The sequence below is a fragment of the Puma concolor genome, chromosome B3 (genome assembly GCF_028749965.1).
Source record: "Puma concolor isolate L17-30 chromosome B3, mPumCon1.1.hap2, whole genome shotgun sequence".
Lineage (NCBI taxonomy): Eukaryota > Metazoa > Chordata > Mammalia > Carnivora > Felidae > Puma > Puma concolor.
The window spans coordinates 35,264,370-35,292,244 of record NC_141672.1 but is presented as its reverse complement, the minus strand read 5'-3'; the positions used below and the strand labels follow the sequence as shown (position 1 = coordinate 35,292,244).

General features: G+C 37.5%; 1 protein-coding gene across 3 annotated transcripts in view; it reads left to right on the top strand.

Annotated features, from left to right (window-relative positions):
* Positions 1-27,875, top strand: part of PALS1 (protein associated with LIN7 1, MAGUK p55 family member) — a 95,992-nt gene that overhangs the window by 9,045 nt on the left and 59,072 nt on the right. The window contains exon 1 of one of the 3 annotated variants that reach the window (XM_086709495.1): positions 18,405-18,428. The exons of the other annotated variants lie outside the window; for them this stretch is intronic. The gene's annotated coding sequence lies outside the window, so the exon portion shown is untranslated. Of the gene's footprint in view, positions 1-18,404; positions 18,429-27,875 lie in introns of those variants that run through there. 3 annotated transcript variants of the gene reach the window in all.

The following is a 27,875-nucleotide window of genomic DNA, read 5'->3' as shown; positions in this document are numbered from 1 at the left end:
TACACTTAAACTTTATAGTGAAAGTAGTAATTCATTTGGCTAAATCACAGTACTTTTTGCTTTCCCCTAACTCTTACCTAGAACAGTATCTCTTGCCCCATCTCTTAATGTGTTATATAGTATGTATATCCTTTGTGTATATTTTAAGTATTAACAGCTACATTGTAAGGTTTTTATTAGTATTCTCCCTTTTACAAATGAAGAAACAGAGGCTCAGAGAGATTAACTGTCTTATCCAAAGTCTTATTGTGAGTGATAGCAAGGATTTGAATTCAGTTTATTTGACTCCAGAGACCTTGGATTTTTCTACTTTGCCTGTATTTTAGTGTGCCTTAAGACTTATTTTAACAGTGTCTTTTTGGTATGATGAAAATCTTTTTGAGGAATGCCATGTTTGATTTAGTGTTTGAATGTACTTGAATTAAAGTGAAGAACCGTGAAACTGTAAATTGTAAGCTCCTTAAGGATTAGGGGCTATTGTCTTTATCTTGATACCTCACTGCTTAATATGGCCCATAGTAGATGCATGTTACCAGTTTGCACTTTTATTATTTGTTTAAATTTTAGCCTTGCTTGTGAGTTTAATAAATATCAGAGACTGTTCTAACCTAGTCACCCCCTGGAACTTGATAGAATTTGAGATTCAAAACGCAATTCCGTATATCCTGTGTTGGCCATAAATGTATTTAATGGCGGTGTCTAATTTTCACATAGTCTTGATTAACTTTCTACAAAGATATAAACATAAACAGATAAATTTGCTAATGGCTTTTTCTTGCTTTTCCAAGGGCCTTTACTGTGTAAAGGCATTACAGTGTAGTTACAGTCCTTGCATAGATTAAGTACTCAGGCTATAGAGTCAGAGTTATGCCGCAATACCTTCTTGTCCTGTGTGTGACTCTGGGTATGTTAACTTATCAAAGTCTGACTCCTTATTTGCAGAATGGAATTGTATCAGTGCCCAATTCAGAGGGTGGTAGGGGAGGACAAACCTTTTTCTATCCTCTTAGGTTCACTGTGACAAAAGACAGATTAACAGGAAAAGTGGCTTATTACTAACTGTGCATATGGAGATCCTCATAGAAAAGAATTGAAGTCCCAAAGAAACAGTGAGGCTGAGCAATAAATTGTGGAAAAGTGACAAGACAGAGGAAAAGAGGTTTAGGCCTTTAAGGAATATAAATTGTGGGAAGGTAAGTATGTGGGGAAAACTAATGGAAAATAAAGTTTATTTTAGTAAGGTTTGTTATACAGATTGAAGTTGGTGCCTTCTCCATTGATGAGAGTAACTTCCCAGGATTGAGTCCTCTTCCTTGTACCTTTATAAAGGGAAGTTTCTGCCTGCTTTTTATTTTATTTATTTATTTATTTATTTATTTATTTATTTATTTAGAAACGTTTATTTATTTTTGAGACAGAGAGAGACAGAGCATGAACAGGGGAGGGGCAGAGAGAGAGGGAGACACAGAATCTGAAACAGGCTCCAGGCTCTGAGCTGTCAGCACAGAGCCCGACGCGGGGCTCGAACTCACGGACCATGAGATCACGACGTGAGCCGAAGTCGGACGCTTAACCGACTGAGCCACCCAGGCGCCCCTCTGCCTGCTTTTTAACCAGATAAGGGGGAGGGCATTGAATTTTTTTCCCCCTGTGTGTACTGTCTTTTTTTCCTTTTTTTTTTTTTTTTTTTTTTTTTTAACGAGAGAGAACTGGCACGGGGAGCTGGGGAGAGGGGCTGAGAGAGAGACTCTTAAGCAGCTCCACACCCAGCACAGAGCCTGTGGGCTTGATCTCACAACCAAGAGATCTTGACCTGAGCCAAAATCAAGAGTCTGACACTTAACCAACTGAGCCACCCAAGCACCCCAATTTTTTGTGTTTTTTGAGAAAGCGTGTGAGTGGGGGAGGGGCAGAGGGAGAGGAAGAGAGAACTTTTTTTTGTTGTTTATTTATTTACTTAGAGAGAGAGAGAGGGAGAGAGAATGGGAGAGGAGCAGAGAGGAGAGAGAGAGTCCCAGGCAGGCTCTACACTGACAGTGTAGAGCCCAAAGTGGGGCTCAAACTCAAGAACTGTGAGATCATGACCTGAGCCGAATTCCAGAGTCGGCTGCTTAACTGACTGAGCCACCCAGGGGCCAATTAATTTAAATTTTGTTAACATATAGTGCGATATTGGTTTCAGGAATAGAATTCAGTGATTCATCACTTACATACAACACCCAACGCTCATCACAAGTGCTGTCCTTAGTACCCATCTAGCCCATCTCCCACCCACTTTCCCTCCATCAACCCATGGTGCTCTATCATTAAAAGTCTCTTGTGGTTTGTTTCTCTCTGTTTTCTTCCTCCTTTCCCATATGTTGATTTGTTGTTTCTTAAATTTCGCATGAGTGAGATCATATGGTATTTGTCTTTCTCTGATTGACTTAGTTCACTTAGCATAATACATTCTAGCTCCATCTACGTCATTGCAAATGGCAAGATTTCATTCTTTTTGATGGCTGAGTAATATCCATTGTGTATATATTCCACATTATCTCTTCATCAGTTGATGTATATTTGGGCTCTGTCTATAGTTTGGCTATGTTGATAATGCTGTTATAAATATTGGGGTGCATGTACCCCTTTGAGTCTGTATTTTTGTATCCTTTGAGTAAATACCTAATAGTGGAATTGCTGGATTAAAGGGTAGTTCTATTTTTAGCTTTTTGAGGCACCTCCATACTGTTCTCCGGAGTGGCCACACCAGTTTACATTCCAGTTTACACAACAGTGCAAGATTGTTCCCCTTTCTCTGCATCCTTGCCAGCACCTGTTGTTTCTCGTGTTGTTAATTTTAGCCATTCTGACAGGTGTGAGGTGGTATCTCATCATGGTTTTAATTTGTATTTCCCTGATGATGAATGATGTTGAGCGTCTTTTCATATGTCTGTTAGCCATCTGTATTCTTTGGAAAAGTGTTCATGTCTTTTGCCTATTCATTGGATTATTATTTTGGGGGGGAGTAATTGAGTTTGATAAGTTCTTTATAGATTTTGCATACTAACCCTTGACCAGGTATGTTATTTGCAAATGTCTTCTCCCATTCTATAGGCTGCCTTTTAGTTTTGTTGATTGTTTCCTTCACTATCAGAAGCTTTTTTTTTTTTTTTTAATTTACATCCAAATTAGCCTATAGTGCAACAGTGATTTCAGGAGTAGATTCCTTAATGCCCCTTTAGCCCATCCCCCCTCCAACAACCCCTCCAGTAACCCTCTGTTTGTTCTCCATATTTAAGAGTCTCTTATGTTTTGTCCTCCTCCCTGTTTTTATATTATTTTTATTTCTCTTCCCTTATGTTCATCTGTTTTGTCTCTTAAAGTCCTCATATGAGTGAAGTTACGATATTTGTCTTTCTCTGACTAATTTCGCTTAGCATAATACCCTCCAGTTACATCCATGCAGTTGCATATGGCAAGATTTCATTCTTTTTGATTGCCGAGTAATACTCCATTGTATATATATGTACATGTACCACATCTTCTTTATCTATTCATCCATTGATGGACATTTGGGCTCTTTCCATACCTTGGCTATTGTTGATAGTACTGCTATAAACATCGGAGTGCATATGTCCCTTCGAAACAGCACACCTGTATCCGTTGGATAAATACCTAGTAGTGCACTTGCTGGGTTGTAGGGTAGTTCTATTTTTAATTTTTTGAGGAACCTCCACACTGTTTTCCATAGTGGCTGCACTAGCTTGCATTCCCAGCAGCAATGCAAAAGAGATCTTCTTTCTCTGCATCCTCCCCAACATCTGTTGTTGCCTGAGTTGTTAATGTTAGCCATTCTGACAGGTGTGAGGTGGTATTTCATTGTGGTTTTGATTTGTATTTCCCTGATGATGAGTGATGTTGAGCATTTTTTCATGTGTCGGCCATCTGATGTCTTCTTTGGAGAAGTGTCTATTCGTGTCTTTTGCCCATTTCTTCACTGGGTTATTTGTTTTTTGGGTGTTGAGTTTGGTAAGTTCTTTATAGATTTTGGATACTAACCCTTTATCTGATATGTCATTTTCAAATATCTTCTCCCATTGTGTCAATTGCCTTTTAGCTTTACTGATTGTTTCCTTCGCTGTGCAGAAGCTTTTTATTTTGATTAGGTCCCAGTAGTTCATTTTTGCATTTGTTTCCCTTGCCTCCAGAGATGTGTTAAGTAAGAAGTTGCTACAGCCAAGATCAGAGAGGTTTTTGCCTGCTTTCTCGAGGATCTTAATGGCTTCCTGTCTTACATTTAGGTCTTTCATCCATTTTGAGTTTATTTTTGTGTATGGTGTAAGAAAGTGGTCCAGGTTCTTTCTTCTGCATGTCGCTGTCCAGTTTTCCCAGCACTACTTGCTGAAGAGACTGCCTTTTATTCCATTGGATAGTCTTTCCTGATTTGTCAAAGATTAGTTGGCCATACATTTGTGGGTCCATTTCTGGGTTCTCTATTCTGTTCCATCGATCTGAGTGTCTGTTTTTGTGCCAGTAGCATACTGTCTTGGTATTACAGCTTTGTAGTATAGCTTGAAGTCCGGGATTGTGATGCCTCCTGCTTTGGTTTTCTTTTTCAAGATTGCTTTGGCTGTTCGGGGTCTTTTCTGGTTCCATACAAATTTTAGGATTGTTTGTTCTAGCTCTGTGAAGAATGCTGGTGTTATTTTGATAGGGATTGCATTGAATATGTAGATTGCTTTGGGTAGTATCGACATTTTAACAATATTTGTTCTTCCTGTCCAGGAGCATGGAATCTTTTTCCATTTTTTTGTGTCTTCTTCAATTTCTTTCATAAGCTTTCTATAGTTTTCAGTGTATAGATTTTTTGCCTCTTTGGTTGATTTTATTTCTAGGTATTTTATGTGTTTTGGTGCAATTGTAAATGGGATCGATTCCTTGATTTCTCTTTCTGTTGCTTCATTGTTGGTGAATAGGAATGCAACCGGTATCTGTGCATTGATTTTATATCCTGCAACTTTGCCTAATTCATGGATCAGTTCTAGCAGTTTTTTGGTGGATGTCAGAGCTTTTTATCTTGATGAAGCCCCAATAGTTTATGTTTGCTTTTGTTTCCCTTGCCTTTATGTCTAGTAAGAAGTTGCTCTGGCCGAGGTCAAAGAGGTTGCTGCCTGTGTTCTCCTCATCCAGGATTTTGATGGGTTTTGATGGTTTCCTGTCTCACATCCATTTTGAATTTATTTTTGTGTATGGTAAGAAAGTGGCCCAGTTTCATTCTTCTGCATGTTGCCATCCAGTTTTCCCATACCATTTGTTGAAGAGACTGTCTTTTTTTCCGTGGGGTATTCTTTCCTGCTTTGTTGAAGATTAGTTGACCATATAGTTGCGGGTCCATATCTGGGTTTTCTGTTATGTTCCATTAATCTGTTTTTGTGCCATTGCCATACTGTCTTGCTGATTACAGCTGTGTAATATAGCTTGAAATCTGGAATCAAGATGTCTCCAGTTTTGTTTTTTCTTTTTCAGGATTGCTTTGACTATTTGGGGCCTTTTGTGGTTCCATACAAATTTTAGGATTGTTTGTCTCGCTCTGCAAAAAACGATGCTGCTATTTTGAAAGGAATTGCGTTAAATATGTAGATTGCTTTGGGTGGTATAGATACTTTAACAGTGTCCTTCCAGTTCATGAGCATGGAATGCTTTTCCATTTCTTTATGTTCTCTTAAACTTCTTTCATAAGTATTCTATAGTTTTCAGAGTATAGATCTTTTACCTCTTTAGTTAGGTTTATTCCTAGGTATCTTATTGTTTTTGGTGCAATTGCAAATGGGATTGATTACTTGATTTCTTTTTCTGCTGCTTTGTTACTGATGGGTAGCAGTGCAACAGATTTCTGCATGTTGGTTTTATATCCTGAGACTTTGCTGAATTCATGTATTAGTTCTAGCAGATTTTTGGTGGAGTCTTCTGGTTTTCTACATAGAGTATCATGTCGTTGACAAATAGTGAAAATTTGACTTCTTCCTCGCCAATTTGGATGCCTTTTATTTTTGTTGTCTGATTGCTGAAGTTAAGACTTCCAGTACTATGTTAAATATTAATGGTGAGAGTGGACATTTTTGTCTTGTTCCTGACCATAGGGGAAAGGTTCTCTGTTTTTCCCCATTGAGGACGATATTAGCTGGGAGCCTTTCATACATGGCCTTTGTGATGTTGAGGTATGTTCCATCCATCCCTACTTTGCTGAGTGTTTTTGTCAAGAACGGATGCTGTATTTTGTCAAATGTTTTTTCTGCATCTTTTCACATGATCATATGGTTCTTATCCTTTCTTTTATTAATGTGGTGTATCACGTTGATTGATGAATGAATATTGAAACAGTTCTCCAGCCCAGGAATAAATCCCACTTGATCATGGTGAATAATTCTTTTAATGTACTGTTGGATTCAGTTTGCTAATAGCTTGTTGAGAATTTTTGCATCCATGTTCATCAGGGATATTGGCCTGTAATTCTCCTTTTTAGTGGGGTCTTTGTCTGGTTTTGGAATTAAGGTAATGCTGGCTTTGTAGAATGAGTTTGGAAGTTTTCCTTCTATTTCTGTTTTTTGGAACAGTTTGAGAAGAATAGGTATTCTTCTTTAAATGTCTGGTAGAATTCCCCTGGGAAGCCATCTAGCCCAGAACTGTTGTTTGTTCTGAGATTTTTGATTACTAATTACGTTTCTTTGCTGGTTATGGGTCTGTTCAAAATTTCTATTTCTTCTTGTTTCAGTTTTGGTAATTTGTGAGTTTCTAGGACTTTTTCCATTTCTTCAGATTGCCCAGTTTATTGGCATATAATTTTTCATAGTATTCTTTTATAATTGCGTGTATTTCTGTGGTGTTGGTTCTGATCTCTCCTCTTTCATTTGTGATTTTATTTATTTGTGCCTTTTCTTTTTGTTAAGTCTGGCTAGGGGTTTATCAGTTTTGTTAGTTCTTTTAAAGAACCCGCTCTTAGTTTCGTTGATCTGTTCTACTGGATTTTTGTTTGTTTCTATATCATTTATTTCTGCTCTAAACTTTATTATTTCCCTTCTTCTCCTGGCTTTAGGTCTTATTTGCTGTTCCTTTTCTAGCTTCTTTAGGTATAAGGTTAGGTTGTGTTTTGGGGACCTTTTTTACTTCTTAAGATAGGCCTGAATTGCAGTTACTTCCCTTTTAGGACTGGCTTTGCTGCATCCCGAAAGTTTTAGATTGGCATGTTTTCATTTTCATTTGCTTCTTTGTATTGTTTTATTTTTTCTTTAATTTTCTGGTTAACACATTATTCTTTAATAGGATGTTCAAAACCTTCATGTATGTGAGCTTTCCAAATTTTTCTTGTGGTTGACTTTAAGTTTCATAGTGTCGTAGTCTGAAAATATGCACGGTATGATCTCAGTCTTTTTGTACTTGTCGAGGACTGATTTGTGACTCAGTATATGATCTATTGTAGAGAATGTTCCATGTGCACTTGAAAGAATGTGTATTTTGCTTTAGGATAAAATGTTATGAGCATATCTGTTAAGTCCATCTGGTCCAGTGTGTAACTCAAAGCCATTTGTTTCCTTGTTGATTTTCTGCTTAGGTGATCTGTACATTGCTGTAAGTAGGGTGTTAAAGTCCCCTATTATTTTTGTATTATTATCAGTGAGTTTCTTTTTGTTTGTTATTAATTGATTTATATATTTGCATGCTGCCAAGTTGTGGGCATAATGTTTATAATTGTTAAATCTTCCTGAATGATAGACCCCTTAATTATAAGGCCCTTCTTCATCTCTTGTTACAGGCTTTGTTTTAAAATCTAGTTTGTCTGATATAAGTATGGCTACTCCAGCTTGCTTTTGATGTCCACTAACATGATAGATGGTTTTCCATCCTCTCACTTTCGATCTGCAGATGTCTTTTGGTCTAAAATTAGTTGCAGGGTGCCTGGGTGGTTCAGTCAGTTAAGCATCTGAATTCGGCTCGAGTCATGATCTCATAGTTTGTGAGTTTGAGCTCCGCATCAGGCTCTGTGCTGACAGTTTGGAGGCTGCGTGGAATTCTGTCTCTCCGCCCCTCCTCCACTGGCACATGTGTGCTTTATCTCTCTCTCTCTCAAATAAGTAAACTTAAAATAAAATGAAATAAGTCTCTTGTAGGCAGCATATAGATAGATCTTTTTTTTAAATCCATTCTGATACTGTATGGTTTTTAAAAATATTTATTTTTGAGACAGAGAGAGAGAGCACACATGTATGAGTGGGGGAGGTGCAGGCAGAGAAGGGGATACAGGATCCAAAGCGGGCTCTGAGCTGACAACAGAGAGCCTGATGCGGGCTCAAACTCATGAACCATGAGATCATAACCTGAGCCAAAGTCAGACACTCAGCCAACTGAGCTACCTGGGTGCTGTCCCACCCCCGTATGTCTTTTTTTTTTTTTTTTTGGAGCATTTAGTCCATTTACATTCAGAGTAATTCTTGAAAGATACGAATTTAGTACCCTTGTGTTACATGTAGAGTTGGTGTTTCTGGTTATGTTCTCTGGTCCTTTTTAGTCTTTGTTGCTTTTGGTCTTTTTTTCTCCCGACCTCCACTCAAAGAGTCCCCTTTAAAATTTCTTGTAGCACTTGAAGAAACAAAACAGACATACATAGGGGAAGGGGAGGAAAAATAAGGTAAAAACAGGCAGGGAGGCAAACTGGAAGATACTTTTTTTTTTTTCTCCCTTGCTTGCTTGCTTGCTTATTTATTTATTTATTTATTTATTTATTTAAATTCAAGTTAGTTAACATACAGTGTAGTATTGGTTTCAGGAATAGAATCCACTGATTCTTCACTTACATATAATGCCCAGGGAAGAGACTCTTAAGTATGGAGAACAAACTCAGGGTTGCTGGAGGGGTGTTGGGTAGGAGGATGGGCTAAATGAGTGATGGGCATTAATGGTGGCACTTGTTGGGATGAGCACTGGATATTGTGTGTAAGTGATCAATCACCAAATTCTACTCCTGAAACCATTATTATACTATATGTTAACTAACTTGGGTTAAAAAAAAAAAAAAAAAAAAAACTTCTTGTAGGGCAACTCCTTTAGTTTTTGTCTGGGAAACTCTTTATTTGTCCTTCTGTTTTGTTTTTTTTTTTTTTTTTAATTTTTTTTTTCAACGTTTTTATTTATTTTTGGGACAGAGAGAGACAGAGCATGAACGGGGGAGGGGCAGAGAGAGAGGGAGACACAGAATCGGAAACAGGCTCCAGGCTCCGGGCCATCAGCCCAGAGCCCGACGCGGGGCTCGAACTCACGGACCGCGAGATCGTGACCTGGCTGAAGTCGGACGCTTAACCGACTGCGCCACCCAGGCGCCCCTGTCCTTCTATTTTGAATGACAGCCTTGCTGAATAGAGTATTCTTGGCAGCATATTTTTCACATTCATGTTGAACATATCTTGCCACTGCTTTCTGGCCTGCCAAGTTTCTGTGGACTGTCTTCCCTTGTAGGTTAAGGACTTTTTCCCTTGCTGTTTTCAAGATTCTTTCCTTGTCTTTTTATTTTGTGAATTTAACTGTGATATGCCTTGGTGATGGTCGGTTTTTGTTGAATCTAATGGGAGTTCTCTGTGCTTCTTGGATTTGATGTCCATGTCCTTACTCAGATTAGGAAAGTTTTCAGCTATAATTTGCTCATATAACCTTCTGCCCCTTTTTCTCTCCCTTCATCTTCTGGGACTCCTATGATACAAATATTATTATGTTTTGATAAGTCACTGAGTTCCCTAAGTCTGCCTTCATGATCCCTGACTTGTGTTTCCCTCTTTTCAGCTTCATTATTTTCTGTAATTTTATCTTTAGTATTACTAATTTGCTCCTCTGCCTCATCCATCCTTGTTTTTATGGTTGCCATATGGGTTTGCATCTCGGTTATAACATTTTTAATTTCGGCCCAACTAGTTTTAGTTCTTTTATTTCTGTAGAAAGGGATTCTCTGGTATCTTCTATGCTTTTTCCAAGCCCAGCTAGTGTCCTTATAATCGTTGTTTTAAATTCCAGCTCAGAGATCTTACTTGTATCTTCATTGACTAAATCCCTGGCTGTCGTTTCTCCTGTGTTTTGTTTGTTTTTTTGAGGTGAATCCCTGTGTCTTGGCATTTTGGAGGAAGAAAAAAATAATAGTAATAGAATGAACTAAAAATTTAAAAATCAAATAAAGGAAGTTGTGTTTTGGTCTGCTTGTTAAGAGAAGCTTGCTAGAGGGGCACCTGGGTGGTTCAGTCAGTTGAGCGTCTAACTCTTGGTTTTAGGTCGGGTCATGGTCTTGCAGTTCATGGGATAAAGCCCCATTTTGGGCACTGTACTGACAACACAGAGCCTGTTTGGAATTCTCTTTCTCCCTCTCTCTCTGCCCTTCATTGGCTTGTGCATGCACACTCTCTCTCTGAAAATAAACATTTTTTTAAAAAGAGAAGCTTGATAGAAGAGAAAAAAATTAAGACTAATAAAATAAAATAATAGATTTTGCTTTTGTATGCAAGAAACAAAAGAGAAGAAAAACAACAACAAAAATTACCAAGCAAACAAATCAACCCAGATGAAGCTAGATCCAGTTTCCCCTAGAGCTGAAACTTTGCAGCAGTCTATGGTCAGTTGACTAAGCTCCTCATAGGAATTTGTGCTGGTCTTCTTGGGGAGGGGCCTGCTGCTCTGGTTTTCAGGCCAACTTGCTCTAGTGGAGATGTGCCTAGAGGGCACAGTGGGTCAGGGCTTGGTATAACAGCTCCTTTCTCCACTTGGTGGTGCTCTGTAGCTCACTGGGGTCAATCAGTGTTGGTGGGCTAATGGTGAAAATGGCTTCACCTGTTTTCTAGTCTCCAGAGTCAGAAGTTCATCCCCTAACAGATGAGCGACCAGTCATCCCTCCCGTGTCGCCCCCACCGCCCCCAAATCAGCTTCTCGCCTTCCCCCTGTCTGTATCTGAGCTGTCCACCTATGAGGTGGTGCCTCTCTCCAGAGTTTTATCTAAGGAGTGGCTGTGTTTCAAAACCCCACACATCAGAGACCCCCACGTTTTTGACCCACTGTGATCTTCTTGGGGAGGGTCTCACTGCTGTGTCCAGGGCCGGCTTATCCCAGGACACACGGAGAGAGAATCTTAAGCAGACTCCATACCCAGCATGGAGCTGGCAAGAGTCCTGACCATGAAATCATGACCTGAGCCAAAATCAAGAGTCAGTCATTCAGCCAACTCAGCCACCCAGCCACCCTGCTGTTTCTTAATTGCCTTTAGCTCAAAAAAATCCTTATGCCAAAGTGTCACATTTTGGGGTGGCATAGTGTAATACGCTTCAGAGCTTTATTTTGAGGTTTAACTGAGCTGCTGTATCAAGAATGAGTAGCATAGGGGCGCCTGGGTGGTGCAGTCGGTTAAGCGTCCGACTTCAGCCAGGTCACGATCTCGCGGTCCGTGAGTTCGAGCCCCGCGTCAGGTCCTGGGCTGATGGCTCAGAGCCTGGAGCCTGTTTCCGATTCTGTGTCTCCCTCTCTCTCTGCCCCTCCCCCGTTCATGCTCTGTCTCTCTCTGTCCCAAAAATAAAAATAAACGTTGAAAAAAAAATTAAAAAAAAAAAAAAAGAATGAGTAGCATAGTGCCTTTATTAAGCACTTTATAAATGTTAGATAAGAGATTATAAACCTGTGACATTCACATGGAATAGCAATGAACTGCATTACATTTTAATAAATACTTTTAGTGGATCATGTGATTAACAATTGCTTAATTAATTAATTGCTTAATTTGATTAAGCAATTTTATAGGAATTGTGTGAATTGGTTGTCATAGACTGAGTCGGTGAAGAAAAATTGTAATTGTGTGTTGAAGTAAAGTTCTTTTCATCTCTGAATTAATAGTGAAAGTCAGTGGGGGAAATAATTGTTACCTTATTTATAAACAACTCACATATGTAGTGAGGTAAGTTTTACTCAATTTTATCAGTTTCTTATTGACTGAAGCATTACTCTAGGGTGTTTTCCCCTAGGTTGTTTTTACTGTACACTTTTAAATAGGCATTCACAGAATTGAGTTTCATTACCATGATTTAAAGTCTTCTATTTAGATAAAGCATTTGTTTAATTTTACAGATATCAACGTGCTTGTGTTAATATTTTGTTTACTTTTTTCCTTGTGTAATGGATGCCTTTCATACCTGTCTCTTCTATTCTTTCCCATTTATACAGATTTTTCTTAGAATGCTCTTCCTCTGCAAGTAATTCTTACAGCATTTTCTGCCATTGTAGTATAGCACTTACCAAGTAACATTGCAGTTGTATAGGGTTTTGTTTATTTGCTTATCTGATTATCATACTAGATTTTAAGTTTCTTAAGGATAAGGAGACTGCCTTATCAGTCTTTTTCTTGCCAGCAACTATCCAAGGTTTTATGCCAAGTGGGTACTTACGTTGTTGGATAAAGTGTACTTTATAAATAACTCTTTTTAACTGCAGAATTTGCAGTACAGTAATCTTTAAAATTAACCTTTTGTTGTTATTACTCATGTTGCATAGTATTTCCCTTATGTTTCTTGCCTTCTACTATCTGGTCAAAATCAGAATTTGCAGTACTATAGTACTAAAAGTTCAGTGGATTCTAAACTTGGTGACATTTGTATCCTCATCAGTCTTTTTTCTTCGATTCTTCTTTCCTATTCTGTTGATATAACCCTAGTTCTGGTCCTGAAAAATACTGTGTTCCTTCTTTAGTCAGATTTGTAGATAGGAATAGTTGTTACTAATTTTGCTTAATATCCTTTTTTTAAGTTTGTTTTTGTTTTTTTAAGTTTATTTATTTATTTTGAGAGAGAGAGAAAAAGTGTGCATGTGAGCTAGGGAAGGGCAGAGAGAGGGAGACAGAGGATCCAAAACAGGCTCTGTGCTGTTAGCAAGAAGCTTGACATGGGGCTCGATCCCACAAACTGTGAGATCATGACCTGAGCTGAAATCCAGAGGTGGACTGCTTAACCGGAGCCACCCAGGTGCCCCAATTTTGCTTAATATTCTTGTCCTAATAGCTCAGAAATGGTTATTTGGTAGTTCTTTAATGACAGGGCAAACTATTCTCTTTTTTTTATGGCCAGTTGTTGAATTGCATACCAATGAGCCATGTAGGTCTAGGTAATCATCTACTAATTTGCTGACCTTTAGAGTGTATTATTTTCTTGTAAGCTATAAATCACTTGAGGTCAAAAGTTGGAATCTCTTACAATGCATTTTTACAGACCTGAAACTTGTGATACATGTGTTCCAGGAAAGGCAATTGACTAAAGGATTGACACTCAAGATTAAAGGGAATGGAGAAAATCTATATGGGATAGGTATAGAAATAATGTATCTAGAAAGCAAAGGAATAGTCATGAGAGTTTGATTAATTGGGATTCTTTAAGAGTTTGTCATTGTGCATTATTAACATGATGAAAGTGCTATCAAAATTGTGAACCTGACTTCTGTATTTTAAAGTGTAGGTGGTCCCATTTGGAAGTTTTTCTTATTATTGCTCTTACTCTTTTTGTTGTTATTGATGTTAAATGTTTATCTATTTTGAGAGAGAGAGAGAGAGGAAGAGAGAGAATCCCAAGTAGGCTCTGCATGCAGAGCCCAATGTGGGGCTCAATCTCACAAACCTCGAGATCATAACTTGAGTGGAAACCAAGAGTCAGACACTTAACTGTCCAAGCCACTGAGGTACCCCTTATTGTTCTTATTCCTATGGTTTCCTCTCATTTTTAGGTAAAGATGTTATATAGTCATTACTGTGTGGTAGAGGCAGTTCTGAGTATGAGTCTTGCTCATATTGATGGTTTAAGTTCTTTATTTAGGAATTTTTTTTTCTTTTAGGAATTCTTATTTTATTGTTTATGAAATTGTTTAGGGCCTTAGGGATAATATTTTTATTACTTCTTTCTGTGAAAAGATTCCAGAACTCTTGAAAGGGCTTTGTTGGTGCTGTAAACTTTTATAGACTTTAAGAAAGTAGTTGTAATTAAAAGTTTCTGTGTTTTTTTTCTTTCAAAAGGTAATATCTTTGTGTTTTTCCTCCAAATTATAAAAGTAACACATTTATTTTGGTCAGCATTTTGTAAGTTATCCAAATAGTACAGAAGTACAAGTAGAAAGTAAAACCTGAGAGGTATGTTATCTTTACTTTTCAGAGATATTAAGTGAAAATGGTATTGTGTATATTCTTCTAGATTTTTTGTTAATAACTTTATAAACATCTTTTATTTTTTCTTTTAAGTTTTTATTTATTTGTTTTGAGAGAGCATGTGGGAGGGGTGGAGAGAGAGGGAGAGAGAGAGAATCCCAAGCAGGCTCTGCACTGTCAGCATGGAGCCCGATGCGGCGCTTGAACTCCTGAACCAGGAGATCATGACCTGAACCGAAATCAAGAGTCAGATGCCCAACTGACTGAGCCACTCACGTGCCCACATAAACATCTTTTATGTGCATTTGTAAAAATGGTATGAAATGTAAACACCATTCTGAAGCTATCTTTATTCACTTGCTTTTGTTCCATGTCAGTTCATACAGAGCTTCAATCTCTAGCAGCCACATTAAATTTTTTTTTAATTAAAAAAAATTTTTTTAAAGGAACAGTTAGTGGCAATATAATAATATATTTTATTTAACATAATGTATAAAATATTACCATTTCCACATATATTAAAAATGAGATGTTTTACATCCATTTTTTTTCCATATGGAGTCTTTGAAATTCAGTGTGTATTTTACACTGATGGCACATCTCGATTAGAATGATAAATTTTCAGGGGTGCCTGGTGGCTCAGTTGGTTAAACATCTGACTTTGGCTCAGGTCATGATCTCACAGTTTGTGGGTTCGAGCCCTGCATCAGGCTCTGTGCTGACAGCTCAGTGCCTGGAGCCTGCTTTGGATTCTGTGTCTCCTTCTCTCTCTCTGCCCCTCCCTTGCTTACACTCTGTCTCTCAGAAATAAACATTTAAAAAAATTTACAGAATGATAAATTTTCATTGGAAATACTTGATCTATATTTAGGTTTTATTATATTTATAGTTGAAAACATACATTAACATACCCAGATTATTCCAAACATACTTTATAGGATGAATTTCTAGAAAAAGTATTAATAGATCATAGGATTATTTAAAAATTAAAAAAAAATTTTTTTTAATGTACATTCAATTTTGAGAGACAGAACATGAGTGGGGGAGGGGCAGAGAGAGAGAGAGGGAGAGAGGGAGACACAGAATCCAAAGCAGGCTCCACGCTCTGAGCTATCAGCACAAAGCTGGATTTGGGGCTCAAACCCACGAACCGTAAAATCTTGACCCGAGCCGAAGTTGAACACTTAACCAGCTGAGCCACCCAGGTGCTCCTGGTTTATTTAAAATTTTTGGTAGACTTTGCAAAATTGTTCTTCATAATATTGTACTGTCTTATAGAGTCAGCAGTACACAATGTCTGTTTTCCTATGTTTCCAACACTGAAGATGATTGGTTACTCACACAGAAACTTTTTACCAAGGTAAATATTTTTACATATTTATACTACTTGTTTTTCTTCCTACTTGTTGGAAGAAAAGGGTCACTCACTATAAATGTTTCCTTGCGGAGAACAACAAAAAGCAGGCTCAGAAGTCATAAAAAGCTGTGAGGAATTAAGGTTGGGTGCAAGGATGCAAAAGAATAACACAAAGAAGATTTAATCTGCTCTAGTACCAAGTAAATCAAGGTCTTAAAAAATTTACCCCCACGTGCCCTTTCTTAGGAAGCTTTTGGAAGTCTCTCAAGGAGAAGGAAGTAGATGAAGAAAGAGGAGAGAGGTGAGGAAAATTTCTTAGAATATGGATACATGAATGAAGATGACTTAGAGAATAAATTCAGATTGGAGCATGTTTTTGTCAGATCCCATGCAGAAAACAGATGACAAAATCAACCTGAGTAATGGAATAGAGTTTTAATGAAGGGACTATTTAAAAGATGTGGGGTGAATTAAGGGAACCAAGAAGTATCCCAGCGTTAGCAACAGCCGGCTGCCTACTAAGCTTAGGCCTGAATGGGCCAGGGAGGGAGCAGTACAGGAATTTACTAGAGCTGCTACTGTAAGTCCAGGAGCCACCTAGTGGGAACTGTGGCCTTAGAGGAAGGTAACCCCTGCCATATCACAGGAGAAAGGTGAGGGTATAAAGAACCCAATCCTCTCTCCTCCCTCCCAATGGGTACTTCGCCTAGCTGAGCCCACTGGAAGCCAGAAGATAAGAAAACATGGTAATGCAGTCTGTAGAGGTCAGCCTTCTTAGACCTGGAGTAGATGGAGAAGGGTGAGTGAATCTGGGCAAAAAGAAAATATCCAGCTTAGAGCTAGAGAATGAAGGGCTCCAGGAAGGAGATGACTATAAAGCAAGAAAGAAACTAATAGGTTACCTGATTTATTTGAATGTGTACATTAAAGAGTAAATTGATTCTTTTACCAGAACACATGGACATGTATTAGGGATTTAAAAAGGAAAATATAACTTATGGGGAGAAGAAAATGTATAAATAAATGCTACAGCAGGGACATAGATTAAGTACCCTAGAAGTGTAGGTTGTGGATTTGAGCAGGCAGGAATAAGGAAAATTTCATAAGACTCTTAATGGTAGAGGAAAATTTTAACAGATAAGGAGTTGAACAGGAGGATTTTTTTCCCCCCTGGATGTAAGAAATAATATGTAAAAAGCTGTGGAGGTGGGAAATTGCAGGGCTTGTATTAGAAATAGCAGGTAGTTTTGGAAGATAAGGGAGGGAGAAATAGAGTGGGGAAGGTATTTTAGAACTAATTCAAGGGAGCCATGTGAATGACAGGCTAAGGAACTTGAAATGGGTTCTCCAGAAGTTGTTAAAGTACCCTGGAGTCAAACAATTCAGTTTGAGGCCCAACTGTGCCATTTAGTTTTTGACATTGGACAATTTAGTGTCTTTACTAAGCTAAGTTACAAAATTCGGCAAGAAGATGGTTGTGAGGGTAAAATGAAATAATGCAGGCTAGGTGTTTAGCACAGTGAATGAATGATACACAGTAAACGCTTGGTAAACAGTAGCTGAAGAGAAGGGAATGGCAACAAAAAAACTTTTGAAAAGGGACACTCATGATAATAGGTGTGCTTCAGGAGAATTTATTTAGTACAGTTGACCCTTGGACAACACAGGTTTGAACTGCATGGGTCCACTTACTTATGAGGGTTTTCTTCTTTTCCTTAAATACAGTACAGCTCTATAAATGTATTATCTTATTATGATTTTCTTAGTAACACTTTCTTTTCTTTAGTTTATTTTAGAGCTAGAGAATATAGTATATAATACATATGACGTACAAAATACTTGGTAATCAACTGTTTATATTATCAGTAAGGTTTCCTGTCAGCAGTAGGCTGTTAGTAGTTTATGACTCCTAACCCCCATGTTATTCAAGGGTCAACTGTGTAAAGTGAGTGGCAACTAGAAAGACCAAGATTGGGGCGACTTAAGTTCATAGAATAACCCACGAAAGAGATAATGTGAATATGATTTAAGGTAGTGGTATGAGAATGGAGAAGCTAAGGGTATATGTGTGAGATATTATGGAAGGAGAATTGATGTGTTGGTGTAATTAATTATTAACATATTTAGGGATATTACAGTTATGATTCTTAGTACTTAAATTTGCACCCAGGGACAGCTAATTTATCTGACAAGACTAATCTGTCAAGTCTGTCTTATTTTTATGGTATTCATTTTTCAAGCTATAAATTAATATTAAAAAGTTTGTCACGGTAGGACATGTGGCTCAGTTTGGCAGCACATACTGAAATTGGAGCAATACAGAGTAGAGAATAACATTTTTTAAATGTCACTAGGAAACTGAAGTGTTTGTAGCTTAATTTTAGTTTTCAAATGAGGAGAGAAGTTTCTATGAATTTTTACCATTTCTCTACTTGACGACCTCTCCTCTGCTGAGTGTTTAGAAACTTTGAGCAATAGATGTCATGCTACCACAGTCTGGTACTTGTAGTCTGTTAACATATAAGCGAAATTAATTACTGGGTTAAAATTTGTTTTATGAAGCAGTCAGTTGAAAAGATGAATTCTCTCCAATCATATTTTAAAAGTGAAAGAATGTTGTAATTATGTGAGTTTTGAATGAAGTATGTAGTCAGTGTAGTATCATCTTATAGAGATGTAACTAACAATGGACTGTGGATCCACACAAGAGTTCACTGATGTGGATTTTAGTTCCTGTTCTGTTACTTGTAGCTCTGTGACTTAACTTGCTGTGCCTCCCCATCTTCTGGAAGATGTGTAGATATCCAACCTGCTTACCTTTCAGGCAAACTGGAGCTCAAATGAGATAATGTACTTGAATTTATTATGGAAACTGAAAAGCTTTACAAATGTAAGGTATGAATATGTAAATTACTTATAAATTTTCATCTCTAGCTTGTCCTCTTTGGTTTCCCTGTCTAGCATTAACAACCTGCCAAAAATGCCCTTTTAAAATGGAATTTATCTGGTGCCTGGGTGACTCGGTTAAACGTTGGATTCTTGGTTTCACCTCAGGTCATGATCTCAGTTTGTGAGATCAAGCCCCACATCAGGCTCTGTGCTGACAGTGTGGAGCCTGCTTGGGATTCTCTCTCTGCCCCTCCTCCCCTCCTCTCATAAATAAATAAACTTTTAAAAAAAGTAAAATGGAATTTATCATCTTTCCAGTTCTCCCTATCCTCCTCCTCTCCCTCTCAAGGAGAAAAACCTTGTTCTCTGAGTTCTTCTATTTTAAGGTCCCATAATTTTTCCCAGGTTCAATTGTCATGCTCAGTATTTTAGAATTATATTTGGCTCCTGGTCTCCAAATCCTACCAGATCATCCTTTGTAATAACTATTGTTTGAAGTTATCCCTTTTTCATTCCTTCTGCTACTTCCTTTATCCTCCCATGCATCAAGTATTAAAACATTATCTCTGTTGGCTCTTCTACTTACATTTCCCCTGGTCAACTCTGGTTGTTACAGTGTAGATGTAACTTTCTAAAGAGCCCATTTTTGCTTTTTTTTTTTTTTTTTTAAACTCAGAAACCCATAGTTTCCCATTGCTTACAGGAGAAAATGCAAACAGTTTAGCTTAGCATTCAGAGTCAACTCTGGCTTTATCATCTATCTCTTACACTGGCTCTGTTCCTTATCAAGACTGTCCTTATTCTCCAACTAGGCCATATATATTCTTGATTGGTAGCAATATGCTGAAAAGCCATAATGTTGCAAGTAATTTTATCCCACATGTTTAAAAATCCATTTCTGGTCATTTTAGAAATGTTATAAATTACCTTTTGTCCTAATAATTTTTTAGAAACTTTCCTAACCTTTTGGACTCATTTAATCTTTTATTACCAAGTTGTTGAAGGTGATAATGGGGAGTTCAAGTAACCAACCATTTGATATCTTTGATACTGTTTGGCTTTTAACCAATTCCTGCTGTGAATTCACCATCTTAAATGTCTCCAAAGACCTTCAACTTTGTGTTTGATATAAGCAAATGGAGAATTTTATCACTGGATTAAAAAAGAAAGTTGTCAGTAATAATTTCTGAGTTAATACTTTGCATGAATAGCCCAAATATATTTGAATTTTAACTTGTATTTACTTAGTGTTACATATAGCTAAAACTCCTCTGTGAAGACAGTGTATGGACCATTAATTCATTCTGCAGGATTTTTTATATAATGTCAGTTTGTGAATCGTTTTGAATACACAATGTATATGAATATACATTGGTCTTTAATTATTTTGAGTTTCTTTCCAAATGTTCTTTTTTCTAAAAAAAGTTGTTTGTATTTTTTTTTTTTTTTTTTTTTTGAGAGAGAGAGCATGCACAAACAGGGAAGAGGTAGAGAGAGAGGGAGAGACAGAATGTCAAGCAGGCTCCATGCTGTCAGCACAGAGCCTGACCTGAGGCCCAAACCCACAAACTGCGAGATCATGACCTGAACTGAAATCCAGAGTTGGACACTTAACTGAGCCACCCAGGCGCCCCTCCAAATGTTCATTTTTGCCACTTTTATATCTTCTTTGGTGAAGTGGTCAAGTCTCTTGCACTATTTTTAAAATTTGGATTATTTGATATGAGGGGTTATGAGTATTTATAGTGGATGTAAATAATTTGCAAATATTTCTTCCTCTTTCTAGGATACCTTTTCATTTTCTGAACAGTATCTTCTAGTGGGATATTTTGGGGTGGCACATTTTCCACCCTTCAGTGGATTCTAAAAACCATGTAGAATCCACAGATCTTGGCAACTGACTAGATAATAGGGCTTGAAAAAGATAAAAATCTTGGAGATAGTGGTATAACTAACAGCACTAGGGAAGAAATTGAAGTCATTTAGGATATATTGAAATTGAGATTCCTGGTGATATTCATGTAGAAATGTACTTTCTGTTCCCTCAACTTAGAACCCTTTATTTCTGGATCTTCCCACAGCTGACTCATTTTTTTGTCATTCAGGTCTCAGTGCAAATATCACCTCCTAAAATAGGCCTTCCCTGGCCATCTTATCTAATGTTGCAACCCCTTCTAAACATCACACTGTTTATTATATTACTGTTTCACTTTCTTTTTAGCTCTTTACCTGGAGTCATCTTACCATATATTTGCTCCTTATTACCTGTCACTCTGCCAGAAAGAAAGCTCCATTAGGACAGGATCCTCTCCTGTCTTGGTCCAGTGTAGCATAAAAGTTTCCCTCTCTGAATTAACTGTGGTTCCTGACTTGTCATATTCCTTTGGATCTTTTTGGATCCTTCACTTCCCATTCTTTCAGAGTCATTAGCTATTCTTAATATTTAAAGTTGATTCAGGGGTGCCTGGGTGGCTCAGTCGATTAAGTGTCCGACTTCAGCTCAGGTCATGATCTTATGGTTCTTGAGTTCAAGCCTTGCATCAGGAGTGGAACCTGCTTGGAATTCTCTCTCCCTCTCTCTCTGCCCCTTTCCCACTTGCACACTCTCTCTTGCTCTCTCAAAATAAATAAGTAAACTAAAAAAGAAGTAAAAATTAAGAAAATAAAAATAAAATTGATCCAGAAGTTATAGTTAAAGAAAAATATAAATTGCATTTTTGTTTGAGCCTTAACCTAGAGGTCAGAAGGTTATCATTAATAATCTGTAAAGGGTCTTATCAGTTATGTTTACCTCTTTCTTCTCACTGATTTCAGGTAATTTGTATTGAACTTTAATTGATGACCAGTAAATATAGGAGGACTTAATTTTTACTACTTCATACCAAGAAATCCTAGCCATCTGCAAACAGAATTAGATATCTTAATGAGTTAACATTTCTCAGTCTCTCCCTCTAAAAAACACTGCAGACCTTTACACTTCATTGTCCTCTGTTTTACAGAGTAAGAAAGTTAGCTTGAGTTCTGTGAAAAAACAGAGAAGAAAAGCTAAGAGGATAGTAGACTAGTGCTTTCCAATTTGCATAACGTAAGTTCTTTTCACTATTCTTGGCTTGAATCTTCTGTTAGCTGACAAAGCTGTTTCTATGGAAACAAATAGTCCAACTTCTTAGAATGTTAGAGGAATGCTGATCACTTAAAATGAGACTTCCCAGCTGCTAGTCAAAGGGCATTACTTGTGGGAGTAGGGGAGGAAGGATGAATTGGAAAAAAAAAAATTTTTTTTTTTTTTTTGAGTTCTGGACACTAGTGTAGACAACCATCTTCATATTCCCCAGCTGTCACACAAATGTTTCTCTTGGTGTGGAGTTTTCAGTGGGCCTCCATCCCTGAGGCTATTTCAGGCCTCCCAATCTTAATGATTTGTAATTATTTGAAACTTATTTAGCTTCCTTTTACTCTCTTCTCCTATAGCCAACTCGCATAAGCAAAGCTCTTTTTCCCCTGCTGGTTTGAAGTTAGCATTGAAACAACTTTGGCCTGCCAACCTGAAAGTTCATTTTCTTGTTTTTTGGACTATGTAAAGATTTTTAACTTTTTCTTTTCTTTCTTTTTTCTTTTTTCTTTCATGAGCACAGGTGTGAGCTGGGAGTCTGATGAGGATTTGAAATGTGGGCTTTTGAGGCATTTTAAAAACAATTTATGGGGCACCTGGGTGGTTCAGTCAGTTAAGCGTCTGACTTTGGCTCAGGTCATGATCTCACCTTTCATGAGTTTGAGTCCAGCATCAGGCTCACTGTTGTTGACACAGAGCCCGCTTCATATCTTCTGTCCCCCTCGCTTCCGTTCCTTCCCTCTCTCTCAAAAATAAAATAAAATGTTAAAAAAGTAAAAATAAAAATAATTTACAACTAGAAGATTGAGAAGAGAGGAATACTCTAAGGGCCAGGAATTTGTAACTACATTATCTGTATAAGGTGGTCTTTTATTTACATATAAGGAGGTAATTCTTTAGTTCAGTTATTTACCAGTTTCTCAATTGTCAAAGGACTTTCTCTTTTTCTTCCGTGTGTGTGTGTGTGTGTGTGTGTGTGTGTGTGTGTGTGTGTGTGTTTTGGAGAGGGAGAGTATTAATTCCTTTGGACTGCCACATTTTATTGTGTGTGTATGTGTATTTTGGAGGGGGAGAATATAATTCCTTTGGGTTGTCACATTTTATTGATGTGTATTGACTACATATGTGAGCTGGAGTATTCACAGTTTGTTTGAGAATTATGATCTTGATGCTAGAACCGTAGGATGTAGCATAATGTTTCTTTGATTCTGGAATAACTTTTGAAACATTCATGGCCCTTATGAATTAACTTGTGAGCATTACAAAGTCTTTTGGAGTGTTTGATGAGATCATTATTTAATTGAGGTGGTCTAGAAAGGTTTCTTAAAGGAAATGGGGGTTGAGGTAGATCTTAAAGGCAGGAGATGAAAGGAGAAGCATATCCTATTTCTTATTTCATAAGGCACTTGGGCAGGAAGAAAAAAGATAAGGGATAGGCATAAAAAGGAAGCTAACTTAGAAGGTTTATGCAGGAAAAGTAGTAAAAGATAGAAAGTTTGGATTTACCTTGTGAGTTGGGACTCTGTTCTGTAGGCAATATGAAAGCCATCAGAGGTATTGAACAGAGGAGTGATTTGCTCAAATACTGAAATAAGCATTTATTCCTTATTAGATATCCCTTAGTAGGTGAATAAGACAGTGCAATCACCTTGAAATTAATGTGTCCAAAACTAAACCCATATTACTCTTCAATTTCTGTCCTCTTCTATCTAATTCTTCTCCTGTATTCTCCATCTTAATGATATTTGCCACCTACTAACCCAAAGATAGTTGTCCTGGAGTCATACTGCTTGGGTTCCTATTCTGAAGCCTTCCTGTTTGCTTGGCCCCTATGCTGGGCAATATCATGGATCTAGAGATGAGTCAGTGGGTATCTGACCTTGAAATGCTTCTAGTCTGATGGGGCAGACAGAGATACAAATAGCTGTAGTCTAGGTTGATCAGAGATGTGATAGGAATTGTGGGATTCCAGAGCAGGCATATAACCAGTTTGGGGAGGCCTAGAAATTTGGACGAGGATGTATTTGAGACTTTTGAAAGGAGACTAGGCAGGGCACCTGGGTGGCTCAGTTTGTTAAACATCTGACTTAGGCTCAGGTCATGATCTCACAGTTCCTGGGTTCAAGCTCTGCATCAGACTCTGTGCTGACAGCTCAGAGCCTGGATCCTGCTTCAGGCTCTGTGCCCCTCCCCTGCTCGCACCCTGTCTCTCTCTCTCTCTCTCTCTCTCTCTCTCTCTCTCTCTCTCTCTCTCTCTCTCAAAAATAAATTTAAAAAAATTAAAAAATATTAAAAGGAGAGTAGGAAAGGATTAGATCCTAAGTAGTCTGATTCTGGAGCGTGTTTTCCTAACCATTATGTTGTCTTGGGTAACTGGGTAGGTATAATGGCATTAATTAAAATTGAGAGTAGCAGAGGAGGATTAAAGAGAATATGAGGGGATTAAAGGGAAAGAATGAGTATAACTCTGGACGCATTAATTTCTAGATCCCTGAGGACCTTTTGGTAGATAGGCTAATGGTCAGGAATCCTATCTGTATAACTGTATGTAGTACCTAGCCAAGAATAAATGCTTATTTATATTTATGTATGAATCACTCTTTTCTAAATCTTTGATGGCTTTCTTACTGTCTTGAGAATTAAGGACTTTATTTAAGACCTTCCTTAAGTTGGACCCAAGCAAACTTTCTAGCCACTATTCTCTTGTACAAGCTGACTGCTTTAGTTCAACTAGCCTTATTTGTACTTTTCCCACACCTTTTATCTTCCAGTCTTTTTGTTCATATGGCCTCTTTTTTATTTCTCCATTTTATCTTCAAGACCTACTTCCTCATCTACAAAATAGGCATATTTGGAACTGTATTTAGAGTAGTAATGAGGATTACTAAATGAATGAATACTGTGTAAAGTGTTTGCAATATTCTCCAGCATGTAAGTGCTCAGTAAATGTTAAAGTTGTAATTGTTACTACTACTGCTACTGCTACTGTTGCTATTACTACTTTCTTCTCTTCTCTTTCTTGACTCTTTTGGCTATATGAAATAAAGACGCCAATTTTTAGCAATTCTATAACCTATATATTTTTTAATATAACTTTTCTTCATTACTTTCTTAATTCAGTACCCCATTTCTTACAGTTGCCTTCAAACTGGTCTCATTACCACCCTTCAGTCTTGTACACTTCTACCAGAGTGATATTTCTGAAAAAGCGAATGTGATCATTTCAACTCTGCTTTAAATCCTATAATAATTCTTACTACTTTAAGGATAAAGATCAAAGTCTTTAGCTCTTAAATTCTCTGGCCCCCTGCTTGCCTTTGCAGTTTTATCATTACTCATGTATGATATGCTCTCATTGTCACATCCAGACTATTGCATTCTATTCTGTTTTCTGCAAGTGCCATGTTTTCATACTCTTCATTCTTATTGGTCATGTGATTCCCTCTGCTTGGAACAGACTCTTCTTTTAAAGATTTTTTTTTGGTGTTTTATTTATTTTTGAGGGAGAGACAGCACGTGAGTAGAGGAGGGGCAGAGAGAGAGAGGGAGACAAAGAATTCAAAGCAGGCTCCAGACTCTGAGCACAGAGCTTGTGGGGCTTGAACCCACAAACTGCGAGATCATGACCTGAGCCGAAGTTGGACGCTCCACCAACTGAGCCACACAGGCACCCCTGGAACAGCTCTTCTATCTGGCCAGTTTTTTGTTGTTCTTTGAAATGTTGCTCAAAGAAATGTATCCTTATGTTTTGCGTATTTGCTGTGACTCCTTACCATATACTAAGTTTTAGAGTCTGTGGTCTGTGTGGTCCTCTGAATTTCTGACATTGTTACTTGAACAGGTATTTACTGGGCATTCTCTTTATGATATGCGTTGTGTTAAGCACTAGGGAGTATAAAAAGACCAGACTCCTGTCTTTAATGAATTTAGAATCTAATGAGAAACCAACTGGGGAAGAATAATCATTCATTTTCTTTGCTCTCTCTCCCAGTAGAATGAACACTCCAAGGGAAATGACCAAAATGGAATTTTAAATGGATTAATATCAGGTTGCAGAAATTTTTCTGAGAGTAAGAGATTAGATTGAGAAAGACAAGTATGCTAATAGTCCAAGCATGAAAACCCTGACCCAGATCACCTGGCCCAGTCTCTCTTGCATGAGCTATAATCACCCCCTCCCTGATGATCTGTTATGGTGAATATGGACACAGCCTTACAATTTTTATGCTGAGAGTTTTAATTTCAGATCATAATTTTGTAGAATAGCATTAAGGCAAAAATTACATTATTCATTATTAAATTTGATTCTTAATATCCAGTAAATATTATAATTAGAGGAAGAGTTCAGACTTTTATTTTTCTGGAAATATGCATACTCCTAGATTTTTAAAATCAAAATTAAGTATAGCACTACAGTAACTCCCACATAAATTTCTGCTTAGGTGTAATGAGAACTTAAATAGGCTGAATTTGCATTACATATAGTCAATATATAAAACTTAAGAATAGCCTAATGTGGGGTGCCTGGGTGGCTCAGTTGGTTAGGCATCTGATTTTTTATTTTGGCTCCTGTCGTGATCTCATGATTCATGGGTTCGAGCCCTACAGTGGGCTCTGTGCTGACAGCACGGAGCCTGCTTGGGATTCTTTCTCTTCCTTTCTCTCTGTCTGTGCCCTGGTCATGCTTTCTCTATCTCAAAATAAATAAATAAATAAGGAAATAAAATAGCCTAACGTAATTCTGATAGTTCTCATTTTAATGAAAAAGAAGGCAATCTAATTATAAGGTGTTTATGTGTAAGTCACATAATTATAAAGAGAGAAGTTAAAATTTGGATATAAGAAAAGTCTACCAAAATTCTTGTGAAAATGTAATTCTGGTGACTTATGTAGCTTGCATCTGTTCTCCTGCTTGTTGGTCTAGTGGTTTACCTCATATTCTAGGTAGGTTTAAGAAGTCTGTGACAAGGTGTTTGTTGGACAGAAGATTGGCTGGCATTTAGGAATATTATCTGAAAACTCTGCTTTTGCTGAGTCGGCATGTCCTCTAACCAATCTATTTACTGAAGTGATGTTCAACTCAAGGAGGAAGCAGATTTATTATTGTAAATATTTTTAAAATCTTGAGCAGAGAAGACTAATTAGATTTAATGTGTGGGTTTACACATATACAAACAGTCTGCCTGTTTATGCCTAAGAAATAGCTTGATGAAAAGCCAGTGTCATCCATGAAATATTTTTCTTGTCTAAAGTATGTTGAAGGAGGGGCACCTGGGTGACTCAGTTGGTTGAGTGTCTGACTCTTGATTGCAGCCCAGGTAATGATTCCAGGGTCATGGGATCAAGCCCCGTGTCAGTCTCTGCACTGAGCTTGGAGCCTGCTTAAGATTCTCTTTCTCCCTTTGCCCCTCTCCCCAGCTCCAGCTATCCCTCTCTCTAAAAATAAAAAATAAAAATAAAAAATATGTTGAAGGATTTTTAAAATAAGAGAATCAAATTTATACTAAGAATTAGTATATATATATATTCTTTAGTTTTAAAACTTACATACACTATCTCATTTAAAACTCAGAATAATCCTATGAATAAATTTTCCAAAGGAATCTAAGGTTCAGAGAGAGAAACTGACTAGTCTTAAGTCTTAAAGTTAGAGGAAGTGGCAGAGTCAATTAAAATTCAGTTTTCTGGTCTATAAGTCCTGTATCTTCTTTTTTTTTTTAATCTTTATTTATTTTTGAGAGAGACAGAGTGCGAGTGAGAGGAACAGAGAGGGACGGAGACACAGAATCTGAAGCAGGCTCCCGGCTCTGAGCTGTCAGCAAAGAGCCTGACGTGTGGCTTGAACCCATGAACTATGAGATCATGATCTGAGCCAAAGTCAGACGCTCAACTGACTGAGCCACCCAGGTGCCCCAAAGTCCTATATATTCTTATTTGCTGTACAGTGTGACTTTAAAGTTTTTTTGAGCAGTGACAGATACTACCATTTTCTCTGAATGAATCTTTGTAAAAAATTAACTTTTAATTCTTTTTTTAATGTTGACTGGTTGTGAATACTGATAACCCACATATATTTTTTCACTTAGTGTGGTTTTATCCTATAGATGCCTTAGCTGCTAATTAAAAGTTTCTTTTTCATTAGGTATCTCCTGCATCTCATGAACTCCTAAAAGTTAATTGTCCTCCATAATACTGCCTTAATCTCAAGTGAGCCACTAATATCGTTTGCTATATGCCAGTTTCTTTAGCAGTTAACTAGGAAGTTATTTCAATCTTGTGTATTAATTGAGTATAAAATACTGTACAAAGATGTACAGTATAATATATAGTATAGTACAACT